The following is a 20,485-nucleotide window of genomic DNA, read 5'->3' on the forward strand; positions in this document are numbered from 1 at the left end:
TGTGTCTGAACGCCAGTGGGCTCTGGCAGAGGGAAAGGAAGCAGTTCACTGACAGCAGGCGAGACCAGGTCTTGAGGGGAGGGATACGAGCTTCGGCATAAAGCGCCTGGTTGGCTGCATACTTAGGGAGACCCAAGCATAGGCGCAAGGCTTTCCTCTCGATAACGTTGTCCATGACCAGACCCCTCGAAGGAATTTTCTTAACGATGACCACCTTGGCCACCTTCCAGTCCTCTGGGAGCCGTGTTCTTTTTCTTCGTCCAAGGAGATGATGGCCGTGTTCCTATAGTGTTCCTGAAAGAACCCTTCTTCTTCTATATCTCGTCCTCCTCTTCCTCCTCTAACCTGTCCCGTTCTGACCAGCGCACACCACAGGAAGTAAAATATTTTGAGCTACGAGAGTTCTAGTATTGGAAGCCCAAATACGGTGGCTGCTTCGTGTAAAGCATCACCTCAGAGAACTGGAACAGAATGACATGAGCACTTAATCCTCGAAACTCTTAGAGTTCTGGCTTACACAAGAGTTTCAACACTTGCTCATCCGTCACTGTGAGGCGGCTGTCTACAAATTTTCTCAATGCATACAGCTGCGACCGTAAACGAGGTTGATCCTCAATTTGTTCTGTTGTTTTTCGAATGCATTAGTGGCATTTTTTGTCAGTTTATGGCTGAAGGCCACATAGTCTCAGAAGAAAGTAATCTGGTTGAATTTTAGAACTCTGTGAACCTTTGTCGCTCGTAGTCCCATTGCATGTACAATTCTAAATTGCGATAGTGAAGGAAGTACTTCTCTTTGTTGAATAGTGTTAGCGCTAGCTCTGGCTCAGTAGCTTTTTACGAGAGGTAAACGTTTCCATCAAGTCTTTCTGATAGTCTGACAATAGGTCGTAGGGAATGAACATATGTTCTCCGGTGCAATTGGAAGATCCCTGTCTCAATCGAATGCATTAGTGACATTTTTTGTCAGTTTATGGTTGAAGGCCACATAGTCTCAGAAGAAAGTAATCTGGTTGAATTTTAGAACTCTGTGAACCTTTGTCGCTCGTAGTCCCATTGCATGTACAATTCTAAATTGCGATAGTGAAGGAAGTACTTCTCTTTGTTGAATAGTGTTAGCGCTAGCTCTGGCTCAGTAGCTTTTTACGAGAGGTAAACGTTTCCATCAAGTCTTTCTGATAGTCTGACAATAGGTCGTAGGGAATGAACATATGTTCTCCGGTGCAATTGGAAGATCCCTGTCTCAATCGAATGCATTAGTGACATTTTTTGTCAGTTTATGGTTGAAGGCCACATAGTCTCAGAAGAAAGTAATCTGGTTGAATTTTAGAACTCTGTGAACCTTTGTCGCTCGTAGTCCCATTGCATGTACAATTCTAAATTGCGATAGTGAAGGAAGTACTTCTCTTTGTTGAATAGTGTTAGCGCTAGCTCTGGCTCAGTAGCTTTTTACGAGAGGTAAACGTTTCCATCAAGTCTTTCTGATAGTCTGACAATAGGTCGTAGGGAATGAACATGTTGCCTGGTGCAATTGGAAGATCCCTGTCTCGATCGAATGCATTAGTGGCATTTTTTCGCAGTTTATGTTTGAAGTCCACATAGTCTCAGAAGAAAGTAATCTGGTTGAATGTTAGAACTCTGTGAACCTTTGTCGCTCGTAGTCCCAGTGCATGTACAATTGCAAATTGCGATAGTGAAGGAAGTACATCTCTTTGTTGAATAGTGTTAGCACTAGCTCTGGCTCAGTAGCTTTTTACGAGAGGTAAACGTTTCCATCAAGTCTTTCTGATAGTCTGACAATAGGTCGTAGGGAATGAACATGTTGCCTGGTGCAATTGGAAGATCCCTGTCTCGATCGAATGCATTAGTGGCATTTTTTCGCAGTTTATGTTTGAAGTCCACATAGTCTCAGAAGAAAGTAATCTGGTTGAATGTTAGAACTCTGTGAACCTTTGTCGCTCGTAGTCCCAGTGCATGTACAATTCTAAATTGCGATAGTGAAGGAAGTACTTCTCTTTGTTGAATAGTGTTAGCGCTAGCTCTGGCTCAGTAGCTTTTTACGAGAGGTAAACGTTTCCATCAAGTCTTTCTGATAGTCTGACAATAGGTCGTAGGGAATGAACATGTTGCCTGGTGCAATTGGAAGATCCCTGTCTCAATCGAATGCATTAGTGACATTTTTTGTCAGTTTATGGTTGAAGGCCACATAGTCTCAGAAGAAAGTAATCTGGTTGAATTTTAGAACTCTGTGAACCTTTGTCGCTCGTAGTCCCATTGCATGTACAATTCTAAATTGCGATAGTGAAGGAAGTACTTCTCTTTGTTGAATAGTGTTAGCGCTAGCTCTGGCTCAGTAGCTTTTTACGAGAGGTAAACGTTTCCATCAAGTCTTTCTGATAGTCTGACAATAGGTCGTAGGGAATGAACATATGTTCTCCGGTGCAATTGGAAGATCCCTGTCTCAATCGAATGCATTAGTGACATTTTTTGTCAGTTTATGGTTGAAGGCCACATAGTCTCAGAAGAAAGTAATCTGGTTGAATTTTAGAACTCTGTGAACCTTTGTCGCTCGTAGTCCCATTGCATGTACAATTCTAAATTGCGATAGTGAAGGAAGTACTTCTCTTTGTTGAATAGTGTTAGCGCTAGCTCTGGCTCAGTAGCTTTTTACGAGAGGTAAACGTTTCCATCAAGTCTTTCTGATAGTCTGACAATAGGTCGTAGGGAATGAACATATGTTCTCCGGTGCAATTGGAAGATCCCTGTCTCAATCGAATGCATTAGTGACATTTTTTGTCAGTTTATGGTTGAAGGCCACATAGTCTCAGAAGAAAGTAATCTGGTTGAATTTTAGAACTCTGTGAACCTTTGTCGCTCGTAGTCCCATTGCATGTACAATTCTAAATTGCGATAGTGAAGGAAGTACTTCTCTTTGTTGAATAGTGTTAGCGCTAGCTCTGGCTCAGTAGCTTTTTACGAGAGGTAAACGTTTCCATCAAGTCTTTCTGATAGTCTGACAATAGGTCGTAGGGAATGAACATATGTTCTCCGGTGCAATTGGAAGATCCCTGTCTCAATCGAATGCATTAGTGACATTTTTTGTCAGTTTATGGTTGAAGGCCACATAGTCTCAGAAGAAAGTAATCTGGTTGAATTTTAGAACTCTGTGAACCTTTGTCGCTCGTAGTCCCATTGCATGTACAATTCTAAATTGCGATAGTGAAGGAAGTACTTCTCTTTGTTGAATAGTGTTAGCGCTAGCTCTGGCTCAGTAGCTTTTTACGAGAGGTAAACGTTTCCATCAAGTCTTTCTGATAGTCTGACAATAGGTCGTAGGGAATGAACATATGTTCTCCGGTGCAATTGGAAGATCCCTGTCTCAATCGAATGCATTAGTGACATTTTTTGTCAGTTTATGGCTGAAGGCCACATAGTCTCAGAAGAAAGTAATCTGGTTGAATTTTAGAACTCTGTGAACCTTTGTCGCTCGTAGTCCCATTGCATGTACAATTCTAAATTGCGATAGTGAAGGAAGTACTTCTCTTTGTTGAATAGTGTTAGCGCTAGCTCTGGCTCAGTAGCTTTTTACGAGAGGTAAACGTTTCCATCAAGTCTTTCTGATAGTCTGACAATAGGTCGTAGGGAATGAACATATGTTCTCCGGTGCAATTGGAAGATCCCTGTCTCAATCGAATGCATTAGTGACATTTTTTGTCAGTTTATGGTTGAAGGCCACATAGTCTCAGAAGAAAGTAATCTGGTTGAATTTTAGAACTCTGTGAACCTTTGTCGCTCGTAGTCCCATTGCATGTACAATTCTAAATTGCGATAGTGAAGGAAGTACTTCTCTTTGTTGAATAGTGTTAGCGCTAGCTCTGGCTCAGTAGCTTTTTACGAGAGGTAAACGTTTCCATCAAGTCTTTCTGATAGTCTGACAATAGGTCGTAGGGAATGAACATGTTGCCTGGTGCAATTGGAAGATCCCTGTCTCGATCGAATGCATTAGTGGCATTTTTTCGCAGTTTATGTTTGAAGTCCACATAGTCTCAGAAGAAAGTAATCTGGTTGAATGTTAGAACTCTGTGAACCTTTGTCGCTCGTAGTCCCAGTGCATGTACAATTGCAAATTGCGATAGTGAAGGAAGTACATCTCTTTGTTGAATAGTGTTAGCACTAGCTCTGGCTCAGTAGCTTTTTACGAGAGGTAAACGTTTCCATCAAGTCTTTCTGATAGTCTGACAATAGGTCGTAGGGAATGAACATGTTGCCTGGTGCAATTGGAAGATCCCTGTCTCGATCGAATGCATTAGTGGCATTTTTTCGCAGTTTATGTTTGAAGTCCACATAGTCTCAGAAGAAAGTAATCTGGTTGAATGTTAGAACTCTGTGAACCTTTGTCGCTCGTAGTCCCAGTGCATGTACAATTCTAAATTGCGATAGTGAAGGAAGTACTTCTCTTTGTTGAATAGTGTTAGCGCTAGCTCTGGCTCAGTAGCTTTTTACGAGAGGTAAACGTTTCCATCAAGTCTTTCTGATAGTCTGACAATAGGTCGTAGGGAATGAACATGTTGCCTGGTGCAATTGGAAGATCCCTGTCTCAATCGAATGCATTAGTGACATTTTTTGTCAGTTTATGGTTGAAGGCCACATAGTCTCAGAAGAAAGTAATCTGGTTGAATTTTAGAACTCTGTGAACCTTTGTCGCTCGTAGTCCCATTGCATGTACAATTCTAAATTGCGATAGTGAAGGAAGTACTTCTCTTTGTTGAATAGTGTTAGCGCTAGCTCTGGCTCAGTAGCTTTTTACGAGAGGTAAACGTTTCCATCAAGTCTTTCTGATAGTCTGACAATAGGTCGTAGGGAATGAACATATGTTCTCCGGTGCAATTGGAAGATCCCTGTCTCAATCGAATGCATTAGTGACATTTTTTGTCAGTTTATGGTTGAAGGCCACATAGTCTCAGAAGAAAGTAATCTGGTTGAATTTTAGAACTCTGTGAACCTTTGTCGCTCGTAGTCCCATTGCATGTACAATTCTAAATTGCGATAGTGAAGGAAGTACTTCTCTTTGTTGAATAGTGTTAGCGCTAGCTCTGGCTCAGTAGCTTTTTACGAGAGGTAAACGTTTCCATCAAGTCTTTCTGATAGTCTGACAATAGGTCGTAGGGAATGAACATATGTTCTCCGGTGCAATTGGAAGATCCCTGTCTCAATCGAATGCATTAGTGACATTTTTTGTCAGTTTATGGTTGAAGGCCACATAGTCTCAGAAGAAAGTAATCTGGTTGAATTTTAGAACTCTGTGAACCTTTGTCGCTCGTAGTCCCATTGCATGTACAATTCTAAATTGCGATAGTGAAGGAAGTACTTCTCTTTGTTGAATAGTGTTAGCGCTAGCTCTGGCTCAGTAGCTTTTTACGAGAGGTAAACGTTTCCATCAAGTCTTTCTGATAGTCTGACAATAGGTCGTAGGGAATGAACATATGTTCTCCGGTGCAATTGGAAGATCCCTGTCTCAATCGAATGCATTAGTGACATTTTTTGTCAGTTTATGGTTGAAGGCCACATAGTCTCAGAAGAAAGTAATCTGGTTGAATTTTAGAACTCTGTGAACCTTTGTCGCTCGTAGTCCCATTGCATGTACAATTCTAAATTGCGATAGTGAAGGAAGTACTTCTCTTTGTTGAATAGTGTTAGCGCTAGCTCTGGCTCAGTAGCTTTTTACGAGAGGTAAACGTTTCCATCAAGTCTTTCTGATAGTCTGACAATAGGTCGTAGGGAATGAACATATGTTCTCCGGTGCAATTGGAAGATCCCTGTCTCAATCGAATGCATTAGTGACATTTTTTGTCAGTTTATGGCTGAAGGCCACATAGTCTCAGAAGAAAGTAATCTGGTTGAATTTTAGAACTCTGTGAACCTTTGTCGCTCGTAGTCCCATTGCATGTACAATTCTAAATTGCGATAGTGAAGGAAGTACTTCTCTTTGTTGAATAGTGTTAGCGCTAGCTCTGGCTCAGTAGCTTTTTACGAGAGGTAAACGTTTCCATCAAGTCTTTCTGATAGTCTGACAATAGGTCGTAGGGAATGAACATATGTTCTCCGGTGCAATTGGAAGATCCCTGTCTCAATCGAATGCATTAGTGACATTTTTTGTCAGTTTATGGCTGAAGGCCACATAGTCTCAGAAGAAAGTAATCTGGTTGAATTTTAGAACTCTGTGAACCTTTGTCGCTCGTAGTCCCATTGCATGTACAATTCTAAATTGCGATAGTGAAGGAAGTACTTCTCTTTGTTGAATAGTGTTAGCGCTAGCTCTGGCTCAGTAGCTTTTTACGAGAGGTAAACGTTTCCATCAAGTCTTTCTGATAGTCTGACAATAGGTCGTAGGGAATGAACATATGTTCTCCGGTGCAATTGGAAGATCCCTGTCTCAATCGAATGCATTAGTGACATTTTTTGTCAGTTTATGGTTGAAGGCCACATAGTCTCAGAAGAAAGTAATCTGGTTGAATTTTAGAACTCTGTGAACCTTTGTCGCTCGTAGTCCCATTGCATGTACAATTCTAAATTGCGATAGTGAAGGAAGTACTTCTCTTTGTTGAATAGTGTTAGCGCTAGCTCTGGCTCAGTAGCTTTTTACGAGAGGTAAACGTTTCCATCAAGTCTTTCTGATAGTCTGACAATAGGTCGTAGGGAATGAACATATGTTCTCCGGTGCAATTGGAAGATCCCTGTCTCAATCGAATGCATTAGTGACATTTTTTGTCAGTTTATGGCTGAAGGCCACATAGTCTCAGAAGAAAGTAATCTGGTTGAATTTTAGAACTCTGTGAACCTTTGTCGCTCGTAGTCCCATTGCATGTACAATTCTAAATTGCGATAGTGAAGGAAGTACTTCTCTTTGTTGAATAGTGTTAGCGCTAGCTCTGGCTCAGTAGCTTTTTACGAGAGGTAAACGTTTCCATCAAGTCTTTCTGATAGTCTGACAATAGGTCGTAGGGAATGAACATATGTTCTCCGGTGCAATTGGAAGATCCCTGTCTCAATCGAATGCATTAGTGACATTTTTTGTCAGTTTATGGTTGAAGGCCACATAGTCTCAGAAGAAAGTAATCTGGTTGAATTTTAGAACTCTGTGAACCTTTGTCGCTCGTAGTCCCATTGCATGTACAATTCTAAATTGCGATAGTGAAGGAAGTACTTCTCTTTGTTGAATAGTGTTAGCGCTAGCTCTGGCTCAGTAGCTTTTTACGAGAGGTAAACGTTTCCATCAAGTCTTTCTGATAGTCTGACAATAGGTCGTAGGGAATGAACATATGTTCTCCGGTGCAATTGGAAGATCCCTGTCTCAATCGAATGCATTAGTGACATTTTTTGTCAGTTTATGGTTGAAGGCCACATAGTCTCAGAAGAAAGTAATCTGGTTGAATTTTAGAACTCTGTGAACCTTTGTCGCTCGTAGTCCCATTGCATGTACAATTCTAAATTGCGATAGTGAAGGAAGTACTTCTCTTTGTTGAATAGTGTTAGCGCTAGCTCTGGCTCAGTAGCTTTTTACGAGAGGTAAACGTTTCCATCAAGTCTTTCTGATAGTCTGACAATAGGTCGTAGGGAATGAACATATGTTCTCCGGTGCAATTGGAAGATCCCTGTCTCAATCGAATGCATTAGTGACATTTTTTGTCAGTTTATGGTTGAAGGCCACATAGTCTCAGAAGAAAGTAATCTGGTTGAATTTTAGAACTCTGTGAACCTTTGTCGCTCGTAGTCCCATTGCATGTACAATTCTAAATTGCGATAGTGAAGGAAGTACTTCTCTTTGTTGAATAGTGTTAGCGCTAGCTCTGGCTCAGTAGCTTTTTACGAGAGGTAAACGTTTCCATCAAGTCTTTCTGATAGTCTGACAATAGGTCGTAGGGAATGAACATATGTTCTCCGGTGCAATTGGAAGATCCCTGTCTCAATCGAATGCATTAGTGACATTTTTTGTCAGTTTATGGTTGAAGGCCACATAGTCTCAGAAGAAAGTAATCTGGTTGAATTTTAGAACTCTGTGAACCTTTGTCGCTCGTAGTCCCAGTGCATGTACAATTGCAAATTGCGATAGTGAAGGAAGTACATCTCTTTGTTGAATAGTGTTAGCACTAGCTCTGGCTCAGTAGCTTTTTACGAGAGGTAAACGTTTCCATCAAGTCTTTCTGATAGTCTGACAATAGGTCGTAGGGAATGAACATGTTGCCTGGTGCAATTGGAAGATCCCTGTCTCGATCGAATGCATTAGTGGCATTTTTTCGCAGTTTATGTTTGAAGTCCACATAGTCTCAGAAGAAAGTAATCTGGTTGAATTTTAGAACTCTGTGAACCTTTGTCGCTCGTAGTCCCAGTGCATGTACAATTGCAAATTGCGATAGTGAAGGAAGTACATCTCTTTGTTGAATAGTGTTAGCACTAGCTCTGGCTCAGTAGCTTTTTACGAGAGGTAAACGTTTCCATCAAGTCTTTCTGATAGTCTGACAATAGGTCGTAGGGAATGAACATGTTGCCTGGTGCAATTGGAAGATCCCTGTCTCGATCGAATGCATTAGTGGCATTTTTTCGCAGTTTATGTTTGAAGTCCACATAGTCTCAGAAGAAAGTAATCTGGTTGAATGTTAGAACTCTGTGAACCTTTGTCGCTCGTAGTCCCAGTGCATGTACAATTGCAAATTGCGATAGTGAAGGAAGTACATCTCTTTGTTGAATAGTGTTAGCACTAGCTCTGGCTCAGTAGCTTTTTACGAGAGGTAAACGTTTCCATCAAGTCTTTCTGATAGTCTGACAATAGGTCGTAGGGAATGAACATGTTGCCTGGTGCAATTGGAAGATCCCTGTCTCGATCGAATGCATTAGTGGCATTTTTTCGCAGTTTATGTTTGAAGTCCACATAGTCTCAGAAGAAAGTAATCTGGTTGAATGTTAGAACTCTGTGAACCTTTGTCGCTCGTAGTCCCAGTGCATGTACAATTGCAAATTGCGATAGTGAAGGAAGTACATCTCTTTGTTGAATAGTGTTAGCACTAGCTCTGGCTCAGTAGCTTTTTACGAGAGGTAAACGTTTCCATCAAGTCTTTCTGATAGTCTGACAATAGGTCGTAGGGAATGAACATGTTGCCTGGTGCAATTGGAAGATCCCTGTCTCGATCGAATGCATTAGTGGCATTTTTTCGCAGTTTATGTTTGAAGTCCACATAGTCTCAGAAGAAAGTAATCTGGTTGAATGTTAGAACTCTGTGAACCTTTGTCGCTCGTAGTCCCAGTGCATGTACAATTGCAAATTGCGATAGTGAAGGAAGTACATCTCTTTGTTGAATAGTGTTAGCACTAGCTCTGGCTCAGTAGCTTTTTACGAGAGGTAAACGTTTCCATCAAGTCTTTCTGATAGTCTGACAATAGGTCGTAGGGAATGAACATGTTGCCTGGTGCAATTGGAAGATCCCTGTCTCGATCGAATGCATTAGTGGCATTTTTTCGCAGTTTATGTTTGAAGTCCACATAGTCTCAGAAGAAAGTAATCTGGTTGAATGTTAGAACTCTGTGAACCTTTGTCGCTCGTAGTCCCAGTGCATGTACAATTGCAAATTGCGATAGTGAAGGAAGTACATCTCTTTGTTGAATAGTGTTAGCACTAGCTCTGGCTCAGTAGCTTTTTACGAGAGGTAAACGTTTCCATCAAGTCTTTCTGATAGTCTGACAATAGGTCGTAGGGAATGAACATGTTGCCTGGTGCAATTGGAAGATCCCTGTCTCGATCGAATGCATTAGTGGCATTTTTTCGCAGTTTATGTTTGAAGTCCACATAGTCTCAGAAGAAAGTAATCTGGTTGAATGTTAGAACTCTGTGAACCTTTGTCGCTCGTAGTCCCAGTGCATGTACAATTGCAAATTGCGATAGTGAAGGAAGTACATCTCTTTGTTGAATAGTGTTAGCACTAGCTCTGGCTCAGTAGCTTTTTACGAGAGGTAAACGTTTCCATCAAGTCTTTCTGATAGTCTGACAATAGGTCGTAGGGAATGAACATGTTGCCTGGTGCAATTGGAAGATCCCTGTCTCGATCGAATGCATTAGTGGCATTTTTTCGCAGTTTATGTTTGAAGTCCACATAGTCTCAGAAGAAAGTAATCTGGTTGAATGTTAGAACTCTGTGAACCTTTGTCGCTCGTAGTCCCAGTGCATGTACAATTGCAAATTGCGATAGTGAAGGAAGTACATCTCTTTGTTGAATAGTGTTAGCACTAGCTCTGGCTCAGTAGCTTTTTACGAGAGGTAAACGTTTCCATCAAGTCTTTCTGATAGTCTGACAATAGGTCGTAGGGAATGAACATGTTGCCTGGTGCAATTGGAAGATCCCTGTCTCGATCGAATGCATTAGTGGCATTTTTTCGCAGTTTATGTTTGAAGTCCACATAGTCTCAGAAGAAAGTAATCTGGTTGAATGTTAGAACTCTGTGAACCTTTGTCGCTCGTAGTCCCAGTGCATGTACAATTGCAAATTGCGATAGTGAAGGAAGTACTTCTCTTTGTTGAATAGTGTTAGCACTAGCTCTGGCTCAGTAGCTTTTTACGAGAGGTAAACGTTTCCATCAAGTCTTTCTGATAGTCTGACAATAGGTCGTAGGGAATGAACATGTTGCCTGGTGCAATTGGAAGATCCCTGTCTCGATCGAATGCATTAGTGGCATTTTTTCGCAGTTTATGTTTGAAGTCCACATAGTCTCAGAAGAAAGTAATCTGGTTGAATGTTAGAACTCTGTGAACCTTTGTCGCTCGTAGTCCCAGTGCATGTACAATTGCAAATTGCGATAGTGAAGGAAGTACTTCTCTTTGTTGAATAGTGTTAGCACTAGCTCTGGCTCAGTAGCTTTTTACGAGAGGTAAACGTTTCCATCAAGTCTTTCTGATAGTCTGACAATAGGTCGTAGGGAATGAACATGTTGCCTGGTGCAATTGGAAGATCCCTGTCTCGATCGAATGCATTAGTGGCATTTTTTCGCAGTTTATGTTTGAAGTCCACATAGTCTCAGAAGAAAGTAATCTGGTTGAATGTTAGAACTCTGTGAACCTTTGTCGCTCGTAGTCCCAGTGCATGTACAATTGCAAATTGCGATAGTGAAGGAAGTACTTCTCTTTGTTGAATAGTGTTAGCACTAGCTCTGGCTCAGTAGCTTTTTACGAGAGGTAAACGTTTCCATCAAGTCTTTCTGATAGTCTGACAATAGGTCGTAGGGAATGAACATGTTGCCTGGTGCAATTGGAAGATCCCTGTCTCGATCGAATGCATTAGTGGCATTTTTTCGCAGTTTATGTTTGAAGTCCACATAGTCTCAGAAGAAAGTAATCTGGTTGAATGTTAGAACTCTGTGAACCTTTGTCGCTCGTAGTCCCAGTGCATGTACAATTGCAAATTGCGATAGTGAAGGAAGTACTTCTCTTTGTTGAATAGTGTTAGCACTAGCTCTGGCTCAGTAGCTTTTTACGAGAGGTAAACGTTTCCATCAAGTCTTTCTGATAGTCTGACAATAGGTCGTAGGGAATGAACATGTTGCCTGGTGCAATTGGAAGATCCCTGTCTCGATCGAATGCATTAGTGGCATTTTTTCGCAGTTTATGTTTGAAGTCCACATAGTCTCAGAAGAAAGTAATCTGGTTGAATGTTAGAACTCTGTGAACCTTTGTCGCTCGTAGTCCCAGTGCATGTACAATTGCAAATTGCGATAGTGAAGGAAGTACTTCTCTTTGTTGAATAGTGTTAGCACTAGCTCTGGCTCAGTAGCTTTTTACGAGAGGTAAACGTTTCCATCAAGTCTTTCTGATAGTCTGACAATAGGTCGTAGGGAATGAACATGTTGCCTGGTGCAATTGGAAGATCCCTGTCTCGATCGAATGCATTAGTGGCATTTTTTCGCAGTTTATGTTTGAAGTCCACATAGTCTCAGAAGAAAGTAATCTGGTTGAATGTTAGAACTCTGTGAACCTTTGTCGCTCGTAGTCCCAGTGCATGTACAATTGCAAATTGCGATAGTGAAGGAAGTACTTCTCTTTGTTGAATAGTGTTAGCACTAGCTCTGGCTCAGTAGCTTTTTACGAGAGGTAAACGTTTCCATCAAGTCTTTCTGATAGTCTGACAATAGGTCGTAGGGAATGAACATGTTGCCTGGTGCAATTGGAAGATCCCTGTCTCGATCGAATGCATTAGTGGCATTTTTTCGCAGTTTATGTTTGAAGTCCACATAGTCTCGGAAGAAAGTAATCTGGTTGAGTTTTAGAACTCTGTGAACCTTTGTCACTTGTAGTTGCATTGCATGTAAAATCGCAAATTGCGATAGTGAAGAATGTACTTCTCTTTGTTGAATAGTGTTAGCAGTAGCTTTGGCTCAGTAGCTTTTGGTGGGAGGTCAAACTTTTTCATAAAATCTTTGTGATAGTCTGACAATAGCTCGTATAGAATGAACATGTTCTCCGGTGCAGTTGGAAGATCCCTGTCTCGATCGTGAACTTCTTGATCATACGACAGATCCACTTTCAGAAAGGATGCATCGTGGGGATGCGATCTACATCTAGGTTTTCTTCCTCTATCGGGGGAGGGGTGTGTCGACGTAGCTTGCTGTTGTTGGCCGCACACGAGTGGGCATCGTCACGACTACAGCCAAAAACCAAAAAGAAAGACAAGAGACTTGATGAGTTCAAAGTGAGGCAGAAGCAGGATGAATGATACTGATGGGACGGAGGTGCACTGTGGACCAGAGGTGCTCTAGAGTGGTCTTTCCGCGAGGCCCGTTTCTTGAAGAAAACGCACGAGGTTGCGAATTTTTGTAATTCGTTTTTTTTAATTCTTCCTCTGTCAACCACTGAAAATCTCCATATGGCAACGGCTCACGCATTAGTGATTCATACAGACCGTTAACGTCAATGTGGTTAATTATTCTTGTCGGTTGTGCTGGATCACACTGCTCCATTCGCGGTATGTTTGTGGTCGCATTTCAGAGTGAACATTGTGTTACACCACCTCGCAGATCGTTCTCAATTCTCAACCTCTCTCATCGGGGTCATGAAGGAGCTCTAGTTTTATCTCGTTCATTTTTAGAACGCAGGACATGCTTAACCCTGAGAGAGACACAAAATGAAGGAGCTCAATTTTGTGCACATCGAGTCTCCATTGGCGGAAGTTTTGAACCACATCCACTAGGAGCAGCGTGTCGGTGATCAGGTACAGATCCAAATATTCACCTAGACTTGTCATTTGGATTTCTTCCAAGAAGTTCTGCGTGTGGCAGTAGTCCTCTTCGCTTACTTCCACTTTATTGAGTGTTTTGAAGAATTTCTCTGGGGGTAGCAGACAAGGCTCATCATAAACATCGAAGTCTGTGATATGAGTGTCGCAAAAAGACCCCTTTGCGAACGACTAGCCTAAAGCGTTCTTGGTTTGAGAAAAACTGACGCACACAACGAAAGTTTTCCTCTCCCTTGTTGCACAAAATTTTCACCAACATTTCTAGACTTGCATTTAGAAAACTCATGCTGTCCAGAACTCCAAAATAATCAGCGTCATAGGTTTGAATTTTAACAGCTGCTGGCAATCACTTTTATGTCCGATGTTTTAAGCAAATGCATGCGAGACACAAGAAAACTCATATTGTAGTTAGCCATTGTGGGGAATGATTGGAATCTTCTAAGGTGTTCCGAATTTGACGTCTGAACGACTAACACAAGGATTGTCGAAATGTTCCACTCACATGGTCATGGTTACACACTTTGTTTCTTTGCAAACAACTTGTTGCAAAAGTTGCAGTGGGTGGCGGCGTGCTGGCGCTCGTTCGCTTCGCTCATTTCCACAGGTGCAATCTGTCGTATCCACTCCAAATTTCGTCCTGCAATCTGTGCAGTAGATCCGTGAACGCAGCAACACAATTTGGTCCGTGAAAAAGATGCTTTTGGTGAACATTTGAAACTGACGCTCGTATAACTAAGAGGCAGAAGGAAGATGGCATATGATCTTCATATACGTTTCCTTCATCAAGACCTGGTGACAGAACACTCTCAAAGCCACACACACAGTAGAAAGGTACTTCAGTCAATAGATGTTCACAAGCAAGTGCTGACACGTCTCCTTTCTTTGGGTAAACTGGCTTGCCAGCTTTTTGATGTTTGCACATGTTAAATGATTACTCCAGGACAGCTTCTGTAGTGAAACCTATGGTACATCGCTTGCAATGGAAAAGTCCACGTTGTTGAAACAAACCGTTGAAATTTGTGATGACCACAAAATAAGAATATTCATGAGTAGGTCAACATGTTTTTTGCACTCCTCGTTAAAAACTTTTATAGGATAAGCGAATTTACCTGGTCCATGTCTAGTTTAGGGGTGCTGCTCGATTTGAAACTTGAAATCCACATACCTAGATGAAATTATGCAAGGTGCATCGTAATCCATAATTAATAGGTGGCGGGCGGCTCCACAAATTCATCACGAGATCAGTTTCCCCCAGAAAGTTTCGGCAGCGGCGACCATGTCATCTCCATGCGCCCATTGTTCACCAATGATGGCCTACGCACACCTCACACTCTTCCCGGCGTGCTTTTCGCCTGTGTGTTGCAAAGACGCACAGCAGCTCCGCTAGCGGACGACAGCCGGTCGCCTCCTCACACAACTGTTGCGCGCCAAAATTAGCACTGTCTGCTACCAGCACAGTCTCGACCGACTGCGGGGGATTGGGCTACCGCCCACCCCGAACCCACCCCGCGTGGAACATGTAAACCCAAACTGGCCTAACCCCACTACACTTCGCGTAGTAACAGTTGCCCAACCTAAAAACCGGGCTCAACGGCTGACGCATAGGAGTACCCCAAATGATGCCCGTTGAAATCTATCCTTGTGCATTCTCGGCAGCGGGCGAGAGGGAACAAGCGAAAAGCATGCCGGGAAGGTGCGAGGTGTGGGCATAGGCTATCATAGCTAAACAATGGGCGCATGGAGATGACATGGTAGCCGCTGCCGAAACTTTCCGTAGGAAACTGATCTCAGGAGGAATTTGTGGAACCGACCGCCGCTTATTTATGATGGATTACGATGCTCCTTGCATAATTCCATCCAAGTATGTAGATTTTAAGCTTCAAATCGAGTGGCGCTGCTAAACTAGACAGGATCGAGGCTTTATATCATGACTGGCAGAAAAGATGGGACGAAGAGACAAAGAACAAGCTGCACTGCGTCAAACCAACCTTGTCATGGACTAATATTCCTAGTACCATGGACCGTAGAAAGCAAGTAACATATAGTAGATTATGCATTGGGCACACACGGTTCACCCACTCTCACTTACTGGGAGAGGAAGACCCACCATGCTGCAATTTCTGTGAAACACCCCTGACTGTTCTTCACGTTTTACTGACATGCCCTGCATACCATGCACTCTGGCTTAAACACTTTAAGATGAGGTACGACTTGGGTAGCCCTCTCGATATGTCCCTCGTGGTTGGTGAAGAAGCATTCCTACCTGTTGAAAATATATTTGGTTGTCTCCGAGGTACAAAACTTCTCTACACTGTTTAACTCTGAGCTGACACGATTTGAGGTCGTAGGAACGGGCCGGTAGGCCCTCGCTCAGGCGCACCCCGAAGTCCCTCGGACAGAGGAGGATTGGTGACCCCCTCGCCGGAGGTGTTCCCAGAATCCCTCTTTGGGTAGAGGACCCGGTGATCTCCTCGACAGGTGTACTTCTGAAGTTTCACAATTTGCAACAAAAGAATATTTGGTGACTCCCTCGCCTGGAGGTAGCCAAAGTTCCGCACCTCAGTAAAAGTAACATACTTTGCCTATGGCAAGATAACCACTGACAACGGCTCGAAAATTGACCGTACGTTGCTGATTGCATAACATTACCTGAGGTGGATACACACCCAGTGATACAACGTTATGGGCAACGAATCAAACCAGCTAGCCTTCAACAAACCAATATAATTAGTATGTCGCAGCATGATCTTTGCTGCGAGCATATCTTCGCGCAACAATATTGCAAATCAAAACCAAACTCAAACCGCGGAACGCTGTTGCAACTTGCAATCGGGTGACATCAGTGGCGATGGCGGTTTCGAGGAGAGGCGAGGCATTGAGTTTCACCTCCTATGTGCTTGAAGCACATGGAACCTGGAATGCGATACGGGCAGGTTCAGTAGCTGCTTTGCATTGCTCCATACAACCGAAGAAACGTTGGAATCGTCCGAATGCTACGAAGACATGGATTGGATTAGGTTGCCTTCCTTTTCCTGTTTAGTGTTCCTCATGTGATACCCCGAGTGGACCCTGTCTAACCCACTCTGACTTTCGAAGTAGTTCCAGTTTAACCCACGACCTACTAGATTATAACGACCATGTCGTAGGCACCCCTTCCCAGCGCCGCATTTTTGGAAGCTAGCTGTGGTGCTTCTCATCGTCCCAGTTATTGCTTCGTCTACTTCTACAATGCTTTGTACTTCAGCTTACCTTGGTATTTCTGTACAAGCGGTAGACGTTCCACAGATGTTTCATTCTGAGGTTGATTATCATCATCATTCTACGCGTTTTCGTAGGAGCTATCGCTGTCGTCTGCTACGGTAGTCGTACATACGCTCCTGCACGTTCAGAATTCAAATTTCTATCATCCAATCGTGGCGTGCCGATGAGTAGCGCCCTTAGCGGATCGTGCGGACGGGCTCCTCATAGGGGTTGCTGATTATGACATGGTCGTTATAATCTAGTAGGTCGTGGTTTAACCCACCGTGACCATGCAAGTGACTGAAAACAGAAGAGCATCTATGTGCTCCACACGAACCCAGAAACCCCGCCACTTTGCGCGTCGGAATAGAAAGAAGCGCTCGTTGCTGGCTGCCACGGCCGTGACAACGCGCTCCCCATACGTTGGTTGCGTTAAGTAAGAGCCCCGGAGCACGAGTTCAGAGTTTCAGACTCCACTCTCTGAACGCGACACAAGCACCACTCGCGCAGCCGGGAGGGCGAGACTCTGAGCCACTCCCTGCGCACCCGTTTTGAAATGGGGGCTTTGAAGCAGACGACAAGCGCCCGGGTCGGCTTGAGATTTTGCGTGCCGTACTTCCTGCTGAGCGCCGGCAGGACGACCTTGGCTCGGAAGAAAAATACGGACTTTATACGTTTGCCAATGCTCCGATTTTAGTAAAGGGTAATATTTTTATAACTGTTAGCATATGTTTGTGTATTAGTGGACAGCTTCCACACGGATATCGGCGGTTATTTGCGGGAAATGAGGTGCATTAATGCAGACACCTTCACGCCATACAGCAGCCACAGTAAACAACCCCTATGACATCTGTTACAAATCCCCATCTTTTTCCCATTTCATTTGCTGTTACAAGGAGAAGATCTCGCAATCGTAATCGTCTCTTCCAACGTTACTATAGGTTCAAACTAAGCCAATGTGTCCTCCGTCTGTGCACTGCACGAGCAGACAACAGCCAGGAAGCGGCATGAGGAAGCGAGCAGTGGAACGCTCAGAAGTTACTTGTCGCTGTTTAGTTTCCGATCCGGGTGTTTCGTACTCTCGATTTGAGTGCGCCAAAGGATGGACGCCTACTTAATGAAACCATTGAATAGGCCGGTAAACATACCAGTCTTTCTAACTTACCATACATGCAGGGACCCTACGCCGAAGTTCCATGTAGCGTCATCTCAGTAGATGACCGTTAGGGCCGGGTCCCATACCTTTATGGGAGCAGCAGCAGCAAAGCAGCAGCGGTGCAGCAGCAGCAACACCGCAACATGGCAGCAGAGCAGTTTTCTGTTGCCGCGGCTCTGCTGCTAGTGGCGCCCCATAGCTTCGTTTTGAATTAGCGGCTGTAGTGGCGTAGGAGGTCCAAAACGTGTTGGAAACTACGGCATTGTTTACGTTTCAAACATTCCGAAGGCGTACGCAGCAGCTAAGCCTTTTAGTACGCGCACGTAGTAATGCTATTCTAGGTGAAAAGGCCTAAGTGTGTGAGATGTAAGTATGGATGTGTAGCTCACAAGTGGACTATGAAATGATTGTAATGGAGCCTCATATTACGTGGTCGATTCTTCGTTGATATGTAGGAAGTATCGTGATATTGAACGTAGGTTCGTCCTTTCGCACTGCTGTGCAGAACAACCTCTGCTGCCGTTGTACGGAGACTCTTCTGCTGCATTTTGTCGTATAGATATCTCCTGGTTACTAGTATTCGATATATTGATTTATTGTGGCTATCAAATGCGTTGTCGCTCATGATCTCAGTTGTCTCGCGACGTAAAATCCCTAATTACTAAATGTGTATGTTGGTGTTAGTGAAATAAAGCTGTCTAATGAAAACAAAGGCCTCTTCTGTAGTCATCACCAGTTTCTGCCTGTTTTCACAAGGTAGCGAGTTCATTGGCAATCTCTACCGAACCTTTTTGTAGCCTGAACATTGTCTATCGCTATTGAACCCTTTTCAAGGGTCAATGTCATTTATAACAACCTAGCTCGCAAGTCGTCGATCCCCACAGGAAATGTGGTTGGTGTGGTTTTCACGCAGGATCGACGTGGAAGTAATGTACCTGTACGTTATCAGGCCACTGGCTATACAGTACTTACCAGGAAACAAGCAATCACTCTGGAACAACATATGTTTCATGCTTCACGTGCGTTTTGTCGAACACTTTATTAGCTGCAGATAGTAAAATAAATGAACTGAATTAGGTCCTGAAAGCGCACTTCATGCGGTACCGATGGCTGAACACTCACTCCAAACCACTGGTAATCACAAGCGTGTTAAGTTCTTCAGGAACAAATCACAAAACAACCAGACACAAACCTTCAGCCGTCACCGCCCTCGTAACCCTAAACACCGTCGAATGAAAACAACACCAACGGACCTCCTCATTGGCTTGCGAGACCGGCTGCTCAGGCTGCACAGCAACAAAAAATTCGGATAAGAGAGCAGCAGGGAATTTCTGCAGCTCGACAGCGCTGCTGCTCTCACCAAGTGCTATGGGACCGCCCGTGTCCCTCTGCTGCTGCTGCTGCTGCTCAAATCCGGGCTATGGTATACCCCGCCTTTACATTTCGCAGAGGGACGTAAACCTCCCCCATTAACCTGTTAAGGAACCTGTGTCGAGGATGTTAGCGCGAGGAACTCCTGAGGATGAGGAGGATGTCCTTCCTGGGACGAGGAGGGAACCAGAATGATCACGGGAAGGATATCTCAGGTTGTTCCCCCTTGTGCAGATTTCTGTGGCATGCAGACAGATGGCACCACCGCGAACAGCCGAAATCCCAGCAGGTCAGCATCGGCTAACCAGTGCTCACAAAAATCCGTGTAGCAACTCTACGCTTTGACAATAATAACAAAATATGTTTTGTTAATATAGAGTAATGAATCAGGACAATGTCTGTTCATGCATGGGCTTGACTAATAATAAAATCTGTCTGAGCGACAGCTCGCTCAGGATCGTCGAATTACATATCAATCACTTTGACTGTGCTCCTCATAAAACTCGTAGTGTGTGCATGAGTACATAATGAAGTACCGCTATCCATAGTTACTCCTACCCCTGGTGGTTAACAAAAATTGACATTAATAAAATATTTTCATTTGTACAACTGAATGAAGTCTGTTCACTTGGGCCACTGTGAAATTGGTAAGGAGTGAGAATATTGTTTAATATTGAAATGCACCGTCTTGCTCGTTTCTCTTCAGGTATGAACGTTTTCCAGGTGGGCTTTCGTCCTTGACCTGATTGGTACTACAAGTGGCACTACTCCCAGTACCAGAGCCATGGCGAGGCGAGCTTGTGCCCAGGGCAGGGTAACGTGAAGCACCACCCCCTCTCACTGCCGTCAGACGTTTTATAAACAAGGGAAAGAAAACGCATCTTTGCACTGCCGAGATCGTAAATCAGAATTCTCTTCATTCCCTCTTTATGCTGTCTAACCAACCTGCCAGGGTCTGCCCTTAGGCGCCCTCTCTGGCGGGGGCGCCCGGGGCGGAAGCCCCTCTCGCAGCCCCGTCGCTACTGCTTTGCCCAGTACTACTGGCTATAATAAAAGTTTACCCTTGTACCTTTTGTGGACGCCTTTGCTTCGCATGCCTTTGGGGTTGATTAATTCATACTTTAGTAAAAAGTATATAGTCGCAATTGCAAAATGTGACGACTCGCAACATGCTCAGCGGGTGCGCGCGCCGTTATCCAGAGGAGGAATAATCTACAAGGTGTTTGCTCTAACGTGTTCAGAAATTTTATTTAAAGCAAACGATAAAAGAGAAACGAGCGCTAGTTTTCAGCTGTTTGACTAAGAAACAGGTGCTACTCGTGAAGCAGTACCCGTTTATTACTCAAGTAGCAAAAAAGTCCCACTTGCTTTTCTTTTATCGCTCGCTTTAAATATAATTTCTGGACACGTTAGAGCAAACATCCTGTATATCGCATGCGGGGGATTTAAG

This window comes from Ornithodoros turicata, chromosome 7 (genome assembly GCF_037126465.1).
Source record: "Ornithodoros turicata isolate Travis chromosome 7, ASM3712646v1, whole genome shotgun sequence".
In the NCBI taxonomy this organism is placed as follows: domain Eukaryota; kingdom Metazoa; phylum Arthropoda; class Arachnida; order Ixodida; family Argasidae; genus Ornithodoros; species Ornithodoros turicata.